Genomic DNA, 20,068 nt, shown 5'->3' with positions numbered 1-20,068 from the left:
TAAATGATTCAAAACCCTGAGACACTTGATGTCCTTCACTAATTTACATCAATAATGGATGGTACTGCTAAGAGGCGACGGCTTTACGTCACTGGGGGAATAAATGGTTGTGAGTATAGGACACTTTGGTTCTAGGGGAAAATTTACAGTGTCATTTTGGAATAATATTTTACATGTGTAGATGTAAGAACATAGATACTGCTGGTATCTGGGTGCAGTGTATTTCTTTGGGGCATTTCTTTTGCTTGCTATTTAATTAATACAAAGCTAAGATTCTTCTCATCAAAAGTAACATTCTCAAATTCTGTGTGCACATATTTTATAAAAATTGGACTAGATGGCCCTATAGAACACCATGTTTCACATCAAAGCCTTCTTAGCAGTGATGCTCAGAGATAGGAGACAGATCTGTCTCTGTCCCTGCTGATGTGCTGAAGTGGTAAGAGCTCACTCAACCATGATCCCGGAGGGCCCACAGATGGATGGGGAGAAGTCACACATGCCAAAGCCCTCCATTAGCTGCTTCAATTAGCCCCACGATTATAGCAGTCACACCAAATTGTTGCCCATGATGACAGGGAACTTACTAGTGACTAAATGACATGTTTTCCATTTTGCTATGACAACCATGCTTATTCAGACAAGTTTGACCAAACCCTGAGATGCTGTGATGGTTGATGCAGTTAGACACTAGAAAGATGACTAATGAAGAGAGCATATTTCTCACAAAAATTATTTGTCAACATTATACAGTTAACACAAGTTATCAACAGTTTCTTTAAGGACAAGTATCTAAATCATTTTTTAAATTATGGAAGTCTTTTTGCCTTAAAATATTGCAATACAGTTAACAGGAAAACACTACTGAGTGAATTTTAGGAAAAATTTTCAATTAAAATTATCATGATTATTTAGGGAATCAATAGCCAAATATGAATTTGCCAGAAACTAATTTTAAGTCTCACTTCTTAAGACTTTCAAGTCCTTGGTTCTGTAACTCTATTCCTTTCATTTGTGTTTATAATGTATGGTCTGCACACTAGAAAATAAAAACCTTAATAACTGTTAGAGCCATTATAGAGGATAATAATGGATGTGCCACTGTTGTTGTCTAGTGTCAGGCTATAATCCATCCACAGTTCTCAGATCTGACTTGCCATCAAACTCACATTGGGCCCCAGATAAACTATAGAAGCCTCACAGAGGAAGCTTGAATGTGTGTAGGTTGTCAAGTCTCCTTGGCAATTCAAAGACACAGAATCGCTGTGATAGACTTACTTGTATCTCTAAGAATGATCATAATCAAGTAAAAATAACAAATAAAGTTAATATCTGAAATAATAGTGTTACAGAGAAACAAAAGCCTAAGACACCTGTTACTATGGCTGTACAATATCTTACAGAGTAATTGTTCTGTATGCGCACTTCTATGTAAACTTCATTAAGCCCAATAATAAAATCATTCCCTAGGAAAGTATGTTTTCAAAAACAATTATTTTCTCCTTTAATTGGCAAAGCACCATTGAGTGTTCCACCAGAAATGTGCTTTTAATGGTGATCATAGTCAATATTTACCAAGTCTTGACTCTGTGCGGTTACAGAATGAAGCACCTGTGTGCACATTTCTTCAGTTGGGTGCGTTTTATCTCCACGTCAGAGGGGAAGAGTTGAGGATTTGGAAGATGAAGATATTTTCCTAAGGTCACACAAAACAAGAGGAAGAGTCCGGCTAAGCTCCATTCCATTATAGCAGGATGCTCTGAGCTAGTTTATATTGTACTGGAACATGAACTTTTGACAGGAAGAATACAAAACAAATGGTCTTGTTCACTTCCAGAAAGAGGGTAAACAAAGGGATGATTATCCCTCTCTTCCAGAAGCTACCTTTCAGGGTTGTCAGTTCATAAATATCTCTGTATTTCACTGAAAGTTTAAAATTCTGTGTTATCAAAGTAATACCATCAAAATGAGCATTATAGTTGATGTATAGTGTTGGTATCGCAATAACTGTCATAAATTTAATAAGCTACTCTTAAATCACCAGAATTTTCACAGCTGAAAGCTGAAATCTAGAAATCAAGATGGCTGCTCTTTGGGAAAGCCACCCAAATCACAAATTCCATGACAGTTAGTAAAGATGACCAAGGAAGAAATCTGAAAATTGAATAGTCTTTTCCTTTGTCCTTGAATGAATAGACTCAGAGTTGTTTCACCTATTGTGGAATACTATTCATCCACCAGGACTTTTAAGTTTTGTTTGTTTTTCATTTAAAACCCTCAAATTTGGAAGTAGATGCAAACATGGTCCTCTCTTTAATTTTACATTTGTTAGCAAATATGTGAGACTTTAATATTCCTGATTTGGTTTCCTTTAGGAAAGAATCTTGTAATTTCACAAGTTTGTCATAAGCAAGGCAAAGCAAAAACAAAAACAAAAAACAGTATTCTATAGGAGATAAGAAACTACAGACTCGAAAGTCAGATGAGTGTATGTTTGAATCCTGCTTCTTCTGTCTGAGATGCCCTGTGAGGCTGGGTGAGTTGGGTTAATTTGTTTTCTGCATGTAAAGCAAAAATGAGAGTATTTGAATCATTAGTTGATTGGTAGAATATGATGGGGCAAAAATAAAGTATCATTTGTATTAATTCAAAATGTGCTATTTTCAATCTCAATTTTTCATTGTACATTTAAGTAAATTTTCTAAAAGTTGTGTTAATTTTATTTTGTGAATCCAAATGTTATTCTTATTTTTACAGCAATGTAGTAATTTAAATTAAGAAACATTTCTAAGTTAGGTTGTAAACAGAGATATTTCATTTCACTTTCTGCCTCTATTTTTCTAGATACTGAAGTTTCTGGCCAACTAAGGCTACAGGTAAATCATTAAAACCCTTATAGTTCAAGCAGAGAATGAAGAAAAGTTTATTTTTCTTTATTATTATAACTAGTAATAAAATGCCAGTAACATACCATATCTACTAAAACATTGGTGTCCATAAATGTTTAATTGAGTATATCTTCTTGTTTTGGTAAAGAATCAAATGAAAGTAATGACTTGTGTTTAGAAACATGATTAGAATTCTGATAAAAAAAAATCTGTCATTCATACGTTCAAATAAACTACTATTGTCTACTCAAGGATAGAATCAGCCTAGAGCCTGCTAGTGGAGGACTAGATGGAGAAAATTCTCTGAATACATGCAATTATGTATTATTCTGCCACAAAGACGAGCGAAATTATGTCATTTGCAGGAAAATGAATAGGACTAGAAATCATTGTGTTGATGAAATAAGACAGCCTTCATAAAGAAAGATACTGTTTGTTTTCTTCTCAGATATGGAATCTAGATTTAAAGGAAAATGACTAGAAAGAGCCATACCAACCAGCAGCGAGTTGAGACTAGGTACAGTTGGGTTGGTAGCGAGTATGTTCAAAGTACTTTATGTGCACGAGAAAGGTAATGTTATAGAGACGCATATTCCAACAATATCACGTGGGCTCTATATGAAGAGTAAAATTGAAAACAAAAATACCATTGTTACCACAGACTTGGAGTATTTACAGAAGAAAGGGCAATTCTTTGCCAGTGCCTTTAAGTGAATGAATTAAGACAATGAGAGCATACGCAGACTGAGGTGCTTCTTCCCGCCTGCACAGTTAGCTGGTGTATGGCAACGCTGCATTGAAAAACCCAGGAAATGCCTGGTTGTGGCTTCCTATAGTACACTGCCCTAGGTTGGATGAAACTGCCCAGAGTCTGCACTCTAACTAAAGGGAAGACTCTCAGAAGACCAGCTGTTATGGCTTCGTCCTTTGGAAGCAAGGAAAATTGCATTGTATAGTAGAAAACTGTGTACAGAAATGATTCAAGCTATACAAATAATCCTTACCACAAACAAAAGGAGACATTCTTAAGAATCTAGATATTTTTCTTGTTTTCTTATTCTATGATATACTGCTCTAAAGTAGTTTTTTTTTTAAAAAAAATAGAATAGTTTATACCACAAACTTACAAGCTGAAAGTGAGCTGTCATTCAGACTGTTGCTCATGAAGATGATTGCTCATTTATCCTTTCCATGGAGGATGACTCAAAACCTTTCCATGACTCCTCTACTAAAATCAGCCTCCAGGTCTGTCCATGGGTCTCACAAGAGAAAAATAAAATGATCTCATTGTTGTTTCCCTTGGATTTTTCTCTCCCTCATCCACTTTGCTCTCCCACCTTGTTTACTGAACTTGACTCTGAATGAGTTTAGGTTGTTCCAAAAAACCAATTCACTTTGAAAAGATAGAGAAGTCCTCCACCCCCACTAAAATTCTTCCAAAATTGCTGCGGCACCACTTAGATGAGTAAATTCCAAAGATGACTAACGGGAAGGTGTCAGTGGACCAAAAGTGTGTGAGTTCTGTCTTGCTCGTTTAAGCAGAAAACAAGCCATACAGATAATTCTGTCGCTTCCCTACCTCTTGAGCTGCTGGATCCATCTACACTTGCAAAGAAGGCAGACTCCTGGACCACACTGACTGATCTTTAGCTCAGAGGCAACTCTCAGTCAGTCTGCTTTCCTCTGGGCAGGAGGCATTTTGAACATCAGATGTTTTTCACCGTCATGATTTGGGGAAAGGGGCTTCTAGAATCTGGTGCCTTGAAGCCACAGATGTTAGAAGCTCCTTCCATCCACAAGACACTTCCCACAAGAAATGAATTGTCCAAAATAATTTTGCAGAGGCTCAGAGACCCTAATCTAAGCTGAGAATTCTGCTGCCCAATCTTTTAATATCATTAACTAGGTCGATGCTAATGTTAGCATACCCTTGTGTTTCCATAAACATAAATGTGTACAAAGATTTTTCTCTGATATTGAAGGAGCAGCTTTTTTTCCCCCCATGGTACTCTTTGGCCACTTAGAATGTCTCCTTGCCTGAGGCTCCTTTACCAAAGAATACTAAATCATCAAAGAGGTTGCCTGGAGATATACTTGACATCGTAAATGTCTAATTGGCAGGAAAACCAAAGCAACTAAATATGTGTGTGCTTCTGAGGGAGAGGTGCTGTCCCCATCCCATGTTATTAGACCTCACGGAACCGTGGCCGGAGGAGCAGGGACTGCCAGCAAGTCTTCGCTTTTTGCCAAGTATTTGTAAAATTGTCCCTTCTCACAGCAAAACTGGAAACGGGGGAGAAAACTGGTACAGAGGCCAACCACACTTGTCAAAAGTTGCTTCTCAGCTATCTTTCAGAGGTCCCAACAGTGACTTCCTGGCTGTCAAGTTAATTCAATAGGAGCATTGATTCCACTTGCTGTGAGTTGTTAACAACCAAGAATACATATTAGCAGAAACGATGTAAAAAGAATGGCTGGTCTAAAAGCATATTTTTTTTTCCCATTTCAGATTACAACATAATGTTATCAAATTTTCAAGATATTTACTGAACTTTGAGGTTGAAAACCTTCCACAATGACTTTGCTTTTGCCTCCCTTCTGTCGACTGTCACCAATAAGCACAAGAAGCATTGCGTGGCTGAATGGAGCTTTCCGATCTTCATGCACATCCCGCTTGTTGGCATAGTTTGCAACATTTTACCTGGAAATGTTTGCAAAACAAGACTCAGATTTTTGTTGTTTTTCTTTGGAGCACAGGGGGAAAAGTGTGTGTGTGTGTGAGTGTTATGCATGTGCATGTTTGTGTATCTGTGCAAATGTGTATACACATGTGTACACACATGAATCTAAATGTGGATGGCCAGAGGTTCACATTTAGCGTCTTTCTTTATCACCCCCCAACTTATATTTTAGATGTCTTTCTTGGAGCTTAGTCCTGTGTTGGGACTAATGAGTCGTGGCCTTCAGCTGCTCTTCCCTCCTAGAACCTTCTAATTGAAGTTACTAGAAGTTGATCCTAGCTTAGAGGATCAGAGGATGGTATTTTCACCTGTTGGCCATTGACTGCAATGTGTTTAGGCCTACATGGTGCTAATAAAGAGGGGCTTTTGGTACCAGTGTTTAAAGGTCTGTGTGTGGGTCTGTCTCTGCGTGTGTTTTCTCAACCTCCAGCCCCTTGCCTGAAGCTCGCGAACTGGGGTCTAGTGCATAGAGCGCAGACCAGGGCCGCGTTGCCCGGCAGTCCTGCAGCTTGACTGGTCAGCAAACTTTCCAGGATCCTCCTATGTCCGCCTCCACAGCACTGGAGCTATAGCTGTGTGCCACATCACACTGGGGTTTTTATGATTGTTCCAAGGACTTGAATTCAACAACTCTGTCCTATGAACCATCTCTCCAGCCCATAAAAGGATATTTTAAATGCCATTTCTGGTGGTCAATGATTGGTTAACAACATTTAAGAAGAGAAATACTTCATATTACATATTGAAATATTTAAGAGCAAAAATCAGGATGTTTTAAAGAAAGAAGAATGGCAGGAAAGGTCCAAATATAATTGTTCTGAGATGTGGAGAACTCACTTCTGGCATCTGTCCTTTCAGTTCCTGCAGAATTGTTATGTACAGGTTACAATTTTAGTACTTAGCTGCAAACTATGTCTTGTGCAGTTCTATAATTGTGTCTTTTATATAAACTCACATATCAAAGACATTGTCCTATAAAACAAGGACAAAGCTTCTGAGGCAAAACCGTATAGGATAATGCATCATCCCCCCCTCTCCTCTCTCCTACAAGTGCAGAGTACATCCTTAACATTGTCCTGTTTGCTGGGTAGTCAGCTTAATACACGTGTAGATGTTTCTCTCTGTCCTTAGATATCCTGAAGCATCCAGGGGAGCCACTCTGGGCTACTCTGAAAATAAGAAATCAGTTCTCAAAGTAATAGCATGAATACCACCTTAGTCACCAAGTGACTGCATCACTTTCTCCACCCCCTTGTCCCCCCTAGATGAGTTCTGTCTAGATTTTTAAAGAGGAGTCATAGGCAGAGAAGATGCTGAAAATAACAGAGAGATGAACTATACATAATTACTTTTTTCTACTCCCAACGAAATACCTCTGGGAATCTTACTAAACGAAAAGCTAATATTTAGAGCAAGATCAAAGATGAGTGCATCTTCTAGGGCATGGATACGGTAGGAGAGAAGGTGCAGGCACCCTTTTAGAAGCTGGTTGTCTCTGTCTTCAACTGGGAGACAGAGCCACAGTGCCTGAGAAATTTGTCTTCTCTTCGTGAGCAGCAGAAGAAAAAAAAAACCGCAATTGTATATGTATTGAAAAAAGGGAGATTTAATGCTTATTTTCATTACTTCTTTCACCCCTCCTAATATGCTTCACACACACACACACACACACACACACACACATTTATACTACCCTGTGTGAGTAGGAATAGGGAATGGCATACCATTAAAAGAACTATTTTTTTCCACACACTTTGTTCAATGGAAATATCAAAATGTTACTGCTCATTCTCCAAAGCTTTAAAGAGTTTCTTCAGCCTGAAGAAATACTAGTTCTCAGTTCTATCTTATTTGGGGGCTACTTGCCTATGGTGAAGTGTTGAAGAGTAAGCATACAACTACAGTAAATTGTGCGTGTGCCGGCACACAAAAGCCTCCTGTCAAATAAAGCCAGACCAAAACGCCTGTGGCAGTCTACTGTTCCTGAATGGTAACAGACTCAAATTCCTTATACAACCCTTTTACCAAATATAACACGATTAATAAATAACCCTAGAGGAAGAAATTGCGTTTAACCTGAAGCAAAGAAGCCAGCCTCTGGCTCTTATCTCTACCTCAGTCCGAAATGGCGATCTTACTTTCAGGAATCTCAGAATGAGACTGTGTGTGAGAGCTGTCTCCTCCTGTCTTACATTCCTCCCTAGAGCTGGGATTAAAGGTGTGCACCACTACTGCCCGGTTGTGGTAAACTAGTGTGGCTACTGGGATTAAAAGTGTGTGTCACCACTGCCTCATATGTAAGGTTGACCAGGGCGGCTGTTTTACTCTCTAAACTTCAGGCAAGCTTTATTTATTAAAATAGAAATGAAATGTTATTACAATGGCCAACCAGTAAGCGTGGGACAGGAATAAAATGAACTCATCAGGCCACTGAGAAAGAGTGCTTTCATATCTCATAAATTTCCATATGGTTTTTTGAAGACAATGAATTTATATTCAACTAAGAAATCCCACCAGGTTGCTATGATTCTGTTCATTATAAGCTACATATTATAAGTGTCTTATTTGAATTAAAAAAACAACCTGAAGAAAATTCTGCAAAAACAAACCACAAAATGGAAAGATCTGTGTTCCTAAATGACTCTTGATAGTATTATATGTAATTTATTTTCTTGCCTGCAATATTTTCAAGTCTCAGCTAAATAGTATAGGCAACGTCTTTCCAGTTTGGCATTCAGACAACAAGTGGCCACACCGTGGACCCAGTGGCATCCTGTCTGGATCTCACACTCATTTCCAAAGGGCAACGTGTGCTTTTAGCATTTGCTAATGAAATCACACATTCCGGTCTTGCCGCCACCCACTGCTCTTCTCAGACAGGATGTCACAGCCTCGGTAACAACCTGTAAGCTGTTCTGCTTTTAACAGCTGAGACCACAGGGAAGTGAGTGGTGAGGAGGTAGGAGGGAAAATATCTCAAAGCAAAAATTCAAGCTCTGCTTCTGATTTTTTTTTTTTTTTAAATCAATTGCGGCAAGCAACTCCCCAGCTATTCTTGTCTCATTATTTTTTGTACTTTAAAATAAGTTCCTCAACAATAGGTGCAACCACAGACAGAACAAATGCAGAAAATCTGTGCTTTGATCAAGGAAGCTGAATATTAAAGCCTGTAGACAACTTGTGTGGAATTTTCTTCTAAAAAAATCCCCCCAGCTTTGATACTTTGGAAAATTGCTCATATTCCCAGCTTTTGATTACTGTTGCTATATTGACGTTATTGTAGAAGATGGTATGTTCTCAGCTGAATTGGTGATCTAAAAGCTGAGCTGTCCTTGCCTGGAGTGCTATTAGCAAGTTGCAAGCGTCTGTGATACTTTGCCATGTGGGGATGCTGAGAGCAGCTCCTAATTGTCTCATCTTTTGGCAACAGGATTTGGCTCATTTCGCCTCAAGCAACTAAACACTTAGACTTTCAAAAGTAGATCAGTCTCTCAGAGCTGTGTGTACGAAGAACACACAATGGCTCCGCAAATGGCAAGGCATACATTCACCTCCTAACATTTCCTAGTATCTGGCATTGAGGTTGGCAAAAAATTGGGGTTCACTTATGACAGCGTGTAGGTGCCTCATCAGCATGAATCACCCGGGTCTCATAAACACATGATGCGGTTCCTTTCCATTTTCTGCCTCTTTGTGGCCTGCAAGAGCTGAAAGACCTTGAAGTTGGAATACTGAGTTCCACAGGTCAGAAAGGTCTCTAGCTAATCCAGCTTCCAATCTCCACCGGCCGAGAATCCTTACACTTCCTCAAACCCAATCCTCACGGTTGGCCAATGAGTAGCAATAGACTTTAGATCCCAGAGGGAGTGAAATTGAATCTCAGCGTGGCTCAAGTTGAAGAGTGTGTGTTTTTAGTAGTCTGGGGTATAATTAACTCCGATTCTCATTATCAGGGTGGGCTAGGATTTGGGAGTAGATATGGCCCCAGTTGTTTCAAGAAAAAAAAAAAAAAGCGCAGCAAAGACAAAGTCCACAGGTAACCTCCCTTACCTTAAAGCTTCCCGGCCGAATGAAAATGGCAGAAGCATCAAAACAGTAGCCATTAGCAGCAGGGCAGTGGCTCACAGAGGTCATATTACCTCTTTTTGTACATAAACAGTCTCTTGGAATACTCTGGGATCATGAAAAAGGAAGGCTTTTCTACTCTACTTTATTTAAGAACAAAACCAAGGTCTGTGTGCTGTAAACAAATAACCAAATAGCTAGCTCTCTTGACCAAAATAAGTGACTATGATTTTATTAGCAGTAAGCTTCATTTTATTCTGCATTACAGATCGAGCCTATTGAGATGACCAGTTATGGAACTGTCCTTGCTTTCTAACAGCACCGATCTAGAGAGAGCCTGTATTTTCTTAAACCTTCCCCAGCATTGCCCACCCTAAGCCCCCCATCCTGTAAGTCTTTTGTAGCATCCCCTCCGTGGATGCCTCAAGGTCCCTCTTCTGGCATGCTCCCACTCACTGCAACAAGTAGACAAACCCAGCATGCCCAGCGATGCATTGAAACTGAGAAATCTTCTCCAAGGGGTAATTACAGAACTCTCTGCCCTTTCACACTACAGCTTACACTTTAGTTCTTGCTAGAATGTGCTTGTCACACCTTGACTGAATTTTCAATTGAATGGGCCTGTGACCCACTTTAGGCGTACTGGCTACATAGAGTAGAAAGGAAGAGCTCTCCTAAAAACCTGAAGGCCTTGTCTTCATGGCTCAGAATGTGACCTGTGAGGTTCAGAGATCTGATTCAAGATCTACCTTGCTTTCTACCAGTAATAAGTCCAAAATAAATAAAAATAAAAGCCCAAATAAATCCTCCTAACACCTTACTTGCAGAGTAAAGTACCCAACAGATGTACTGCAATCTACTCAATGAAGTATCTGTGCTCCCTGGACACTAACCTTCTTTATTCTCTCTGTACTCCCATCTACCTACTTTCCCTTAGTGTTCTGTGATATCTATGGATCTCTATAGCTAAGCTATCTGTATCTATTTATAGAAGAATTATGATTATATACTAGGCTAGTTCCTTTTCCATGTTAAGCTCACTTGCCCCAGAAATTCCACTTATGAAAAATGGAATCTGGCAAGAATTACTAAAGCACACAACTCTCTATCACATGACATATCCTCTCTTTCCATCTCCGTAACCCTCTCTCATATTCACAAACACACCCTTAATATAAATGGAAGGGATCTGACTTCTCAATGGCTTCGAATCCTTTCCAGTCTTTGATGCTGCTGACGCAGACAATGAAAGGTGTCTATGTTTGCTTGCACGTTATCAGCTGAATGGAAGAGAGAGATGTTTAATGCATGCTCTGATTTCAAAATGTCTTAGGTTAAAGTTGTTAAATCGAAGAGATTTGCAGAGAACATGTCTTCCATATTACAGCAAGATCCATGCTGAAGTTACTGTATGTCACAGAGTCTTACGGTAAAGACGCTTATTAACAACAACAGCAAATTTCTTTCCCCCTTTCCTCCTCCTCATCCCACTTCCTTCTCGTCATATTGGTTGAAATCGTCCTAGGGGACAAGTGGGATGCAAAGAGCCATAATACTAATTGATGGAGTGGAAATACTGAACTTGAAAATTATTGAGCTCCTGGAACGAGAGGAAATGTGATTTCTAGCAGAGGGGAACAAAGATTCCTCGGAGGAATCGTTGTTTTAGGCTCTATCTTCATAATAACCCTGGGATCAAGCATAAGGTCCCACTTTTGAGAGGCATAGGAGAGATAGTGCCAAAGGGAATGAAATCACTTGTAGGAATCTGAGTGAAAGACTCAACAACTAGGAACTTATATTTGGATCTTTTGAATAAAGGGACTAGGACCAGCTTATAAGCACTACCTGAGTCTACAGAGGACTACAGTGGATGTAGAGACTGGCTCTTCCCAAAGTACACCCATGAGCAACACTACTCAGAGTGAATATGTTATGCAGGCTCACTGGAGTCTTAAAAGTGACAATCTTTGAGTCACAGACTGTTGAATCAGTCTCTGAGGGAGGCATTCAGAAATTTGCATTTTAACAATGTCACTATAAACATGTTCCATATTGCCAAGCTCTGAGCTGGGGATGGATTGCTTTCTGGAACTTCCTTTTGATTTCTCCACTAGAATCCTTTCACGCTGGTTCACAAAAGGCTGGCATCCGAATTGAACACAACTCGGCCTTCAGTGCCGAAGTAAACTATCTCGTTTTTCTGACCTTCAATTTCTTAAGCTATATTTGGTACTAATAATGTGATACTAACAATATTTCATATAGGAAAAGAATCATCAACGCCTTTCCATGATACACTAATGTTCTTGTTCCTCAGACATATGTAACCAAGGGGACACTATTGTCCTTCTGGTGAACAGAAAATTTATTACTAGTTGCCCTACTAATCTGCTGACCTATCCGATGGCAAGTCCTGGATGGGGGTAGTGACAACAGGTGGCTCTTCACGTAGTTAGCACCTCCTCATGCCACTTTGCAGCTAACTTGGAAACATTCTCATAGCCTCTTGGTGAAGCTTTTCTTGGCTCCCGAATGCTGCTACGATGTCTGCTATTGGAGCTGAAAAGCTTCCAGACAATAAACTGTAAATAGAACAGCAGGAGGCTCACAAGCTTGACTCTATTCCCACTGGACAAGAAAGATGAGTTGACTAGCTTCCTAACACAGAGCCAGAGAGCTCAGAGAAGATAGGCTCAGCAAACATTGATACTCCAGCCCTCAGGCTCCATGATGAGTCTGTTACCACGGGCATCAGTGATCCAGGGCACAAAATTATGTGCAGATTGACAACCAGCTTATGCATTCCTGGTGCTTTCTGTGCCATGATGCTCTCTGGCTTTCCTTGGACTTTATATTCCTCCTCTGACCATCATACTTCCACTACTGCCTATTGCTTCTATGACCTTGCACTTCAGTATCCATGTGGGTCTCAACTTTCTTACTAAATCAGGAGGGGCCAAATGGTAAATGGATACAAGGCAGGAAGGACTGAACTTCTGAGTTTCCTTTTTATTTGGTTGTTCTTTATCAGTGATCTCCAGTAGCCCCATGCCGGAATCCTGTCTCACTTACTTAGACCTCCTTTCCTCACGACTTTGCCCACCCCGTCTTTTGAATGCTCTACCTTCTCCTGTATTTGCTTCCCTGTATAAACACACAATGTATTAACAGACACCAAGTGCTAAACTGTGGAGATTTGCAAGAATAAGGATAGAGACGAAGGTGAAATAGACCCATATAGTAACCCTAATTTATTAATTATAGCATTTTTCAAAACTTGATTATTTTTGCTTTCTATTTATGGGGTTGGCCTGCCTGCATGGTTTATATTTATAAGCTTGGCCTGCCTGCCTGTGTGTGTATTTATGTACCATGTGCATGCAGTGCCCACAGAGATCAAGGAAGGATACCAGGATCCCCGGGAAATGAAGTTAGAGAGAGTTGTCACTTACTGTGAGTGCTAAGAATCAAACTCAAGTTCTCTGAAAAAAGCAGCCAGTTTTTTAAACAGCTAAGTCATCTCTCATGCCATAATTTTGGGAAATTATGAAAATTTTTGAGTTACATACTAAAGACTTGTCTCAAATTTTTATCCCTAATAGATTCACTATTACCTACTTCCTGTCTCCTTTACTTCCCTTCTTCTTTCTTTTGCCTTTAACTTTTGTTTTCTTTGTGTTCTTTTTCTTGTTGTTTTTTAGATTGAGTTCTCAATATTTAGCCCAGGCTGGCCACAGATTAATGATATGCTTCCTCTGCCTCCTAAATGCTGTGGTTATAACTATGTATTACAGTATCCATCTACTAATACCTGGGTTGGGAGACATAAGGAACGAATGGACTTGATTCATGCGGAGCAGACAGCATAGTCCCTGGCACATTACAGCAGCTGGGGAGCTGCAATTGCCTTCCCCATGTTTGCCCAGCTGGCTAATAGGGTATATACAACAGCAACATGGATTTTCTACAACACAGGCAGGGAGATGACTGACTGTCGACTGGGATTTAGTAGTCAGAGCTGGCCCATTGTATATCTCTACGGGATGCGTGTTCACCTAGAATGATGCTATGAGGGTTTCCCAGGATTCCAAGGGGCAGCATTGCCTGTAGAACTGAAGTCACTGTATTAACGAGTCTTAGATTTCTCTTTCCAGCACTTACTGTTTCGACCTTGGAACAGCTGCGGGTGAGTATAGCTTCAGTTTTTCCCTTCCTCAGCCAACCTACATATTGGAGTTATTTTTATCCCCAAGGTTCAGTTTCTGATCTGACCATTCAATTTCCTTTTAATACAGCACTGATTAAACTTAGTCATAAAATCTTCCCTTCAGTTTCCCGATAACTATCTTTCATGTTCTTTGTTTTCCACCTTGTTGTCGGTTTATTTTTCCCATATATTTTATTGACATGTGAAGGCTAATTAACACATTCATTTTATCTGCAAACTTTTCCCAAGATGACCTTAGTGCTCCTCTCAGTGACTACATTTTAGAGAGATTTTACTTTGACAATTGATCTTTGACATCCTAATTCTTAGAGCATTAGAAAATTTGCAATTGCAAACTATTTCTCTTCCTTCTTAAGATGGAATTTTCTCTTTGTCTTTTACCAGTACATTCCCAAACTTTGTTTCTCAAGGACCTGAGCCATTTTCTTGAAATACAATACTCAAGCACCCCTACCTCCTCCATCTCTATATAAGTCTAAGAATCTAACTCCCTTGAGCACCTATTAGCAAACTTAGACGATCCAATAATAGGAAGTAACCTATTCCCTTATGTTTCATGAAGTCACTCTTTAGTGATCAACTCTATCTTTGATGCCAAGCTGTTCTGTGCCTGTACCTAGTGCTTTCTATTTCTGTAGCCTGAGTAGCCACCCCCTAAATTTGTCTTTGCTTGTCACAATAGCATCCTGTCTTTAAAACCAATCAAAACATTTCCAGGCACTAGGCATCATTCCTGTAAGTCTATACGTTTTTGATCTTTAGTTCTCTTACCACTATTATGCAATTTGTACTTAACTTACACATATTTGATTTCAAACTTACTTGATATATGATGTAACAATGGTATCTCACTGATTTCAACAGACCTCACACCACTTAATATACCTCATTCTTCAGAACCCTCAATAGATAAATGCTGAATTGGATCTAGTCCACTTGAATATATTGCCAAGTTTGGCTTGGATACTATCATTCAATGGAATCTAAACAAACTTGCAGTTAAATTTTAGAGCTTTACAATAGCAGGGAGATAACAGTGTGGTGGCTTTAAGACTCTCTCTACTGCCACACGCTTGAAATACAGTGTTCAGAGCAGACTAGGAATGCAAACATGAATTAATAAACACAGCAACTTGGGCTTAAGTTTTGGGTCTACACTTCTTGACTATGCTGTGAGGTGAAGTTGGCTAAGGCTTCTAATACTTAGTTCTTGCACTTTTTAAAATGGGATAGCAATATGCCAGCATCTGAAAGATTTTATGAATGTCAAATCAACTAATACAGGTAAAACAGTTTACTATAACACCCAATAGAGGTTACCATAAGATAATTGACAATAGCATGGCGTGATTATTATGATCATACAGTGTATTGGACAATATTAATTTACTTACAGAGAGATACATTGTCTCCTAAAATCTGACAAGTGACACTTGCTTTTAAAAAAGAAAAAAAAACCAAAAAGCAGTAATTTAATAAACTTCCACATATCAGGAAAGGAATCGACTCAAGATGTACACCTTCTTTTTAAGAATGTGTGAATTTCGTGGGGGTGAGGTGTAAAAGCTGGTGTTTGGAAAATACATTAAAAATAGGTCTTTAAGAAATCAAAATCTGTGTCTTTCGGCATTGCTGAAGTGCAGAAAACACATGTGTAGTTTTTAGGACTGAGGGTCAGACTGAAAGCTGAGGTCCTCGGGTTCTGGCTGGGTTTAGTTTCCCTGAAAGTCACCCAGAGTTTCAGCCACCAGCTTCTCTGCACACATGCTTGAGATTTCATTAACCAAGCTATTAGAAAAGATTGCTGTAGAGGAAAAAGAAAGCTTGTCTAAGTCAGGATTCAGTTCAAACTTCAAAGTTTCGGGTGTGTGTTGGGAGCAGTGAGTCCCCAGATCCTGAATTTCTTGTAATCCCCTGATCTGAGTGCCTACAGCTGCTCTGAGCACGAGACCTTCAGGAGTTCCTGATGGCAGAAGAGTGGTTTCTGGTGGGTTTGGCTGGGGCATGGCTATCTCTATATAATCTGCCCCTGAACACAATAAAGGGGGCCTTCTTAGGGAATTCAAGGAAGACCCGTGTCGCTGTCTCTTTGTATGTTTATCTGTATATTTTAACCTCAAGCCCCCTTGCCCAAAGCTCGTGAACTTGGTGCCAATGCACAGAGCTCAGACATGGGGGCGCTGTGCGTGGCAGGTGTGGATTCTTGAGTCCCATGGCTGATGATTGCATGGTGATCTTGTTTTGGGTCTTAGAAAAGTTCATCGTATCTTTTGGTCCTAACATGGAACTTTGGTGGTGAACAGCCATGGCACAATGGAGTAGCTGAAAAACATCAGTCAAGTTTTATGCTTCTTCACTTGATCTGAAGAAATGGCAACAAAAATGACCCTTCGCTCCCTCTTTTAGAGGGAGGCAAGTAACCTCTGCTGGCCACGAATCAAGGCCAGAAAGGGGCATTGTCCAGAAAGCTAGAAGGTCCCTCTCCTGCCTCAAAGGTAACAAAGCAAAAACTCAGGTTTCACATTAACACCGCATTCAGTCCAGCGATGCAAGGATAAAATGCAGGTGACTCTAGTCTGTGCAAGATGAAGCTCAGTTGCAGAATGCTCGTAACACTAGTATGGTGACCAGGTTACAAGGCCGATGGATCTGTAAACCAGTGGCAAGTCACTTGTACGATCTTAGAGGACAAAATTTCATTCTACCTAGAGGATCCTTTTTTTTTTTAAATTAAATACCTTTTTCTTTTCTTTATTCTTTTGAAGCAAAGTTAGAATTCACTAAAGTTTTTTAATTTTGATTTAATTAAGGCAGGGAAGGGCTTGAGCAAATGCTGGGGAAAGACCGCAAAAAGAACAAGTCACACCTCCAGGGGCTTCCTGTCCCCCTTTCTGCCTTTTCCCATGCTTATCTTTCTCTTTTTGGTGCTATTGTTCTACTATTCCAAATATGTAAGCCTCAAGCAAGTGAGAGATACTAAGTTAGAACAGATGGTTGAAGACAGTTCTTCACAATTAATTTCATAGGCTCTTAGTAAATATTATCTCAAAAAAGTGTGTGGAAAACACTATTTGTTAAATCAAAACAGGATTCTTCAATAAAATATTTGTAGATGTCTTTTATATGGTAATGTGCACTGTGACTCTTGGGAGAACTGTGTAAAATACAGTTTTCAGTACTTTCCTAACATTTGATATTTTTATCTCTACAAGTCCTCCTTTATAGTAGCATACCAGAGCATAAATAGCCAGAAAGCAGTTTAAGTATGACTTAGAAGCATCCAAAGTCCATCAAATGCTATAGAAAGGTAAATGAAAGCCATTCCCTCTGAGTATGTCCTTTGTGGGTGTTTCAAAGACTGCTTTTCTATCTGGGAAACCATGGAATGGCTCTTGGTCAAAAGGCAAAACAGTCTTGTAGTATAGGTAAATGGTTTCCTAAATAGAGAATTGTATATTGAAATGGGTGTGCTCTTGTAAACTTAAAGAGATCATAGGGAGACTTTGCCATCCTAAAATATAAAAGTTAAAGATAGAGTTTCTTTCTGCTAAGATGGAGGCAGAATGGCAAAAAAATGGTACCAGTTTAGCCTGGGGATTTCTTTGTTTATTCACTATTTCCAGTGGGATGCCAGGGTTTCATCAAAACATAGAGACCTTATGGGATACAATTACTAAAATAGCACGTTTTTATATGTACATTAATTCCTTGCTTGCTAATTTGGTGAGAAGTCAAGTAGTCATTTGTCAGATCAGCTAGTCTTTATGGAAAGTAGTGCCATTAGATGAAAATCTTTCTTGATTTGGGATATTTTGATGGAACTAAGTGAGTTGAGCCTTAATCATCTGGGAGAAGGATGTGGGCTCTCAAAGGCAGTTAGAGCGTAAGCAAAGGAAAGTAGTGAGAAGAGGATGGGTGTGTGGAAGAGTGGATTCCACCAGAGGGTGTTTGGCTAAGATACCAAGTCATACACTAGTCATCAGAGGAGATATCTCAGGGGAAGTCTTAAAATTACAGACAAAACGCTAAACTTACTTTTCCAATTATGTGCATTAAATTGAATATGCAATTTCTCTGAGATCCATAGATCTTCAGTAATATCTAAAAATCATGGAAGACGCCGAGACTAGAGCAATGGAATGCATGGACAGATCATGTGGGATCACTGATGTCTCAAGCACTGAAGCAGTAGTTAGGGCTCAAGTTTTAAGAGAAGAAAGGTAGACATTATAGGAAATGGCATGGAAGAGATTTCAGTGCTGTAGGTATAAAATGGATGCTTTGCAATTGCATTTAAATCTCAAAGCAAGTAGAGATCCCAGCCAGTATGTCATCAACAGAAGAAAGTTATGATTCTGTAAGGAAGACTATTTTACTCTAGTGATTTGTGCCTCTCCATATCCATAAGTGACAATAGCTCCAAATGAGTTGGCTTTTAGTTTTAATGCTCAATTGGCTACATCTATTTGCATACTTTTAATGGCTTTTAAACTTAACATGACTTGCTGGGTGGTGGTGGTACACACCTTTAATCCCAGCACTCGGGAGGCAGAGGCAGGTGGATCTCTGTGAGTTCGAGGCCAGCCAAAGCTACAGAGAAAACCTGTCTTGAAAAACTAAAAACCAAACCAAACCAAACAAAACAAACTTAGCTTGACTCTAACTACATAGTCTTCTTTTACAACCCTCGACTGTTTTTAGTTTCTGCTTTGGTAGATGGTCCTCCATTCTGTCTGTCAATCAAAATCCTGATCCTTTCTTCTTTAAATCTTAGCACAGAGTCACTCTATGATCTTATCCTTTATTACACATCATCCTCTTTCAAGTTCTCCTTACTTCCTCTCTTAATGTGGACTAGCTTACTAAAAGTGGTCTAAGCTACTTACCCACTTACCCTCATTCTGTCTTGCAGTCTGCATCAATTATTATCGAAAGGCACTTGTGATCACTTGACTGCCAGACATCAATAACTAGCTCTCCACCACTGGCTCGATAAAGTTCTCTGCAGCTTAGCTACAATATTGGTTTCAACTATATTCTTATCTTCTAAAGATTCTCCCACTGCCACTGTCCACACATCGTGATATTCCACAGGATCACCCACGCCATTTTACTTCAAAATTCCTTTCCTCATTTTCGTATCTTTCCATACAAGACATTGACTCTAACCAAATCATACTTTCTGTCCTATTAGCACAATTCAAACTATCAATTAAAAGACTAAAATACATTCTATAAAAAGAATGTGGGTACTCTCTCCTTATGTTAACATTAATTGCTATTTTAACTGAAATAAATGGTGTGCATGGTTCTGAATGCTATTATTCTCTTTGGTGGAAGTTACAGAGATCTTTGGTGATGTCTCGAATAATACCTCACAGGTGATCATGGCTCTACCTTGTTAGCCAGTCTTGACCAATGGCATGCCATCTTACTGGAGAACAAACCTTTCTAAAAAGGCAGAATATGTAACTTACAAGGCACAAGATGTGGCTTGAGAATGGGTCAAAATCAAGTATCTGTTTTATCATTCACTGATGAAGAACACTAGGAAAAGTATTATATTTTCCTAGACCTATATTTTCTGTATGATAATTTCTACTTCTCATGGTTGTTAAATATTAATTGGTATTCAGTATATAAAAACACTGCAAATAGCAAAGCGAGAGTCTTCTAATATGTGGAGTGCTACACAGATACATAAAGGAGTATCATAATCAGGGGACAAGACTTGCCACTGGATGCAGGGTATATATTGTTACACACAGATATGTATTACAGAAGATATGTTAAAGTTCAATGGATATAAAGTTATCTGGAGAAAAAGATACTTGTAGAACTAATCAAATTAAGATCAATTAATCAAGGCAGGTTCCAATTCAGTATCGTTTTATCCATATAAAAAAAGAGGCACATGGAAGAGAGACCACATAAGGAAGGTACAGTTGATGATGTATCTATAAACCCAGGGACAAGAACTGTCAGCTCTCACCAGAACCTAGGGGAGCTTATTAGCTTAAGTCACCCAGTTGCGCTACTGTGTAACCCTAGCAAACTAACGCACCTTGGTAAGATATTTTGCTCTCTCACTTTTGTGCTCTGTAAGTTGAGTTTAGACTACTAGACAATTCTCCTGGCTTTGC

At 39.3% G+C, this 20,068-nt stretch overlaps 1 protein-coding gene across 1 annotated transcript in view; it reads right to left on the bottom strand.

Annotated features, from left to right (window-relative positions):
• Plcxd3 (phosphatidylinositol specific phospholipase C X domain containing 3) overlaps positions 1-20,068 on the bottom strand; it is a 148,356-nt gene that overhangs the window by 37,977 nt on the left and 90,311 nt on the right. The window lies entirely within an intron of this gene.

This window comes from Alexandromys fortis, unplaced genomic scaffold (assembly GCF_014885135.2).
Source record: "Alexandromys fortis isolate MF-2015 unplaced genomic scaffold, M_Fortis_MF-2015_v1.1 scaffold_37, whole genome shotgun sequence".
Lineage (NCBI taxonomy): Eukaryota > Metazoa > Chordata > Mammalia > Rodentia > Cricetidae > Alexandromys > Alexandromys fortis.
The sequence above is the reverse complement of the archived record's forward strand: the minus strand, read 5'-3'. Positions and strand labels throughout refer to the sequence as shown.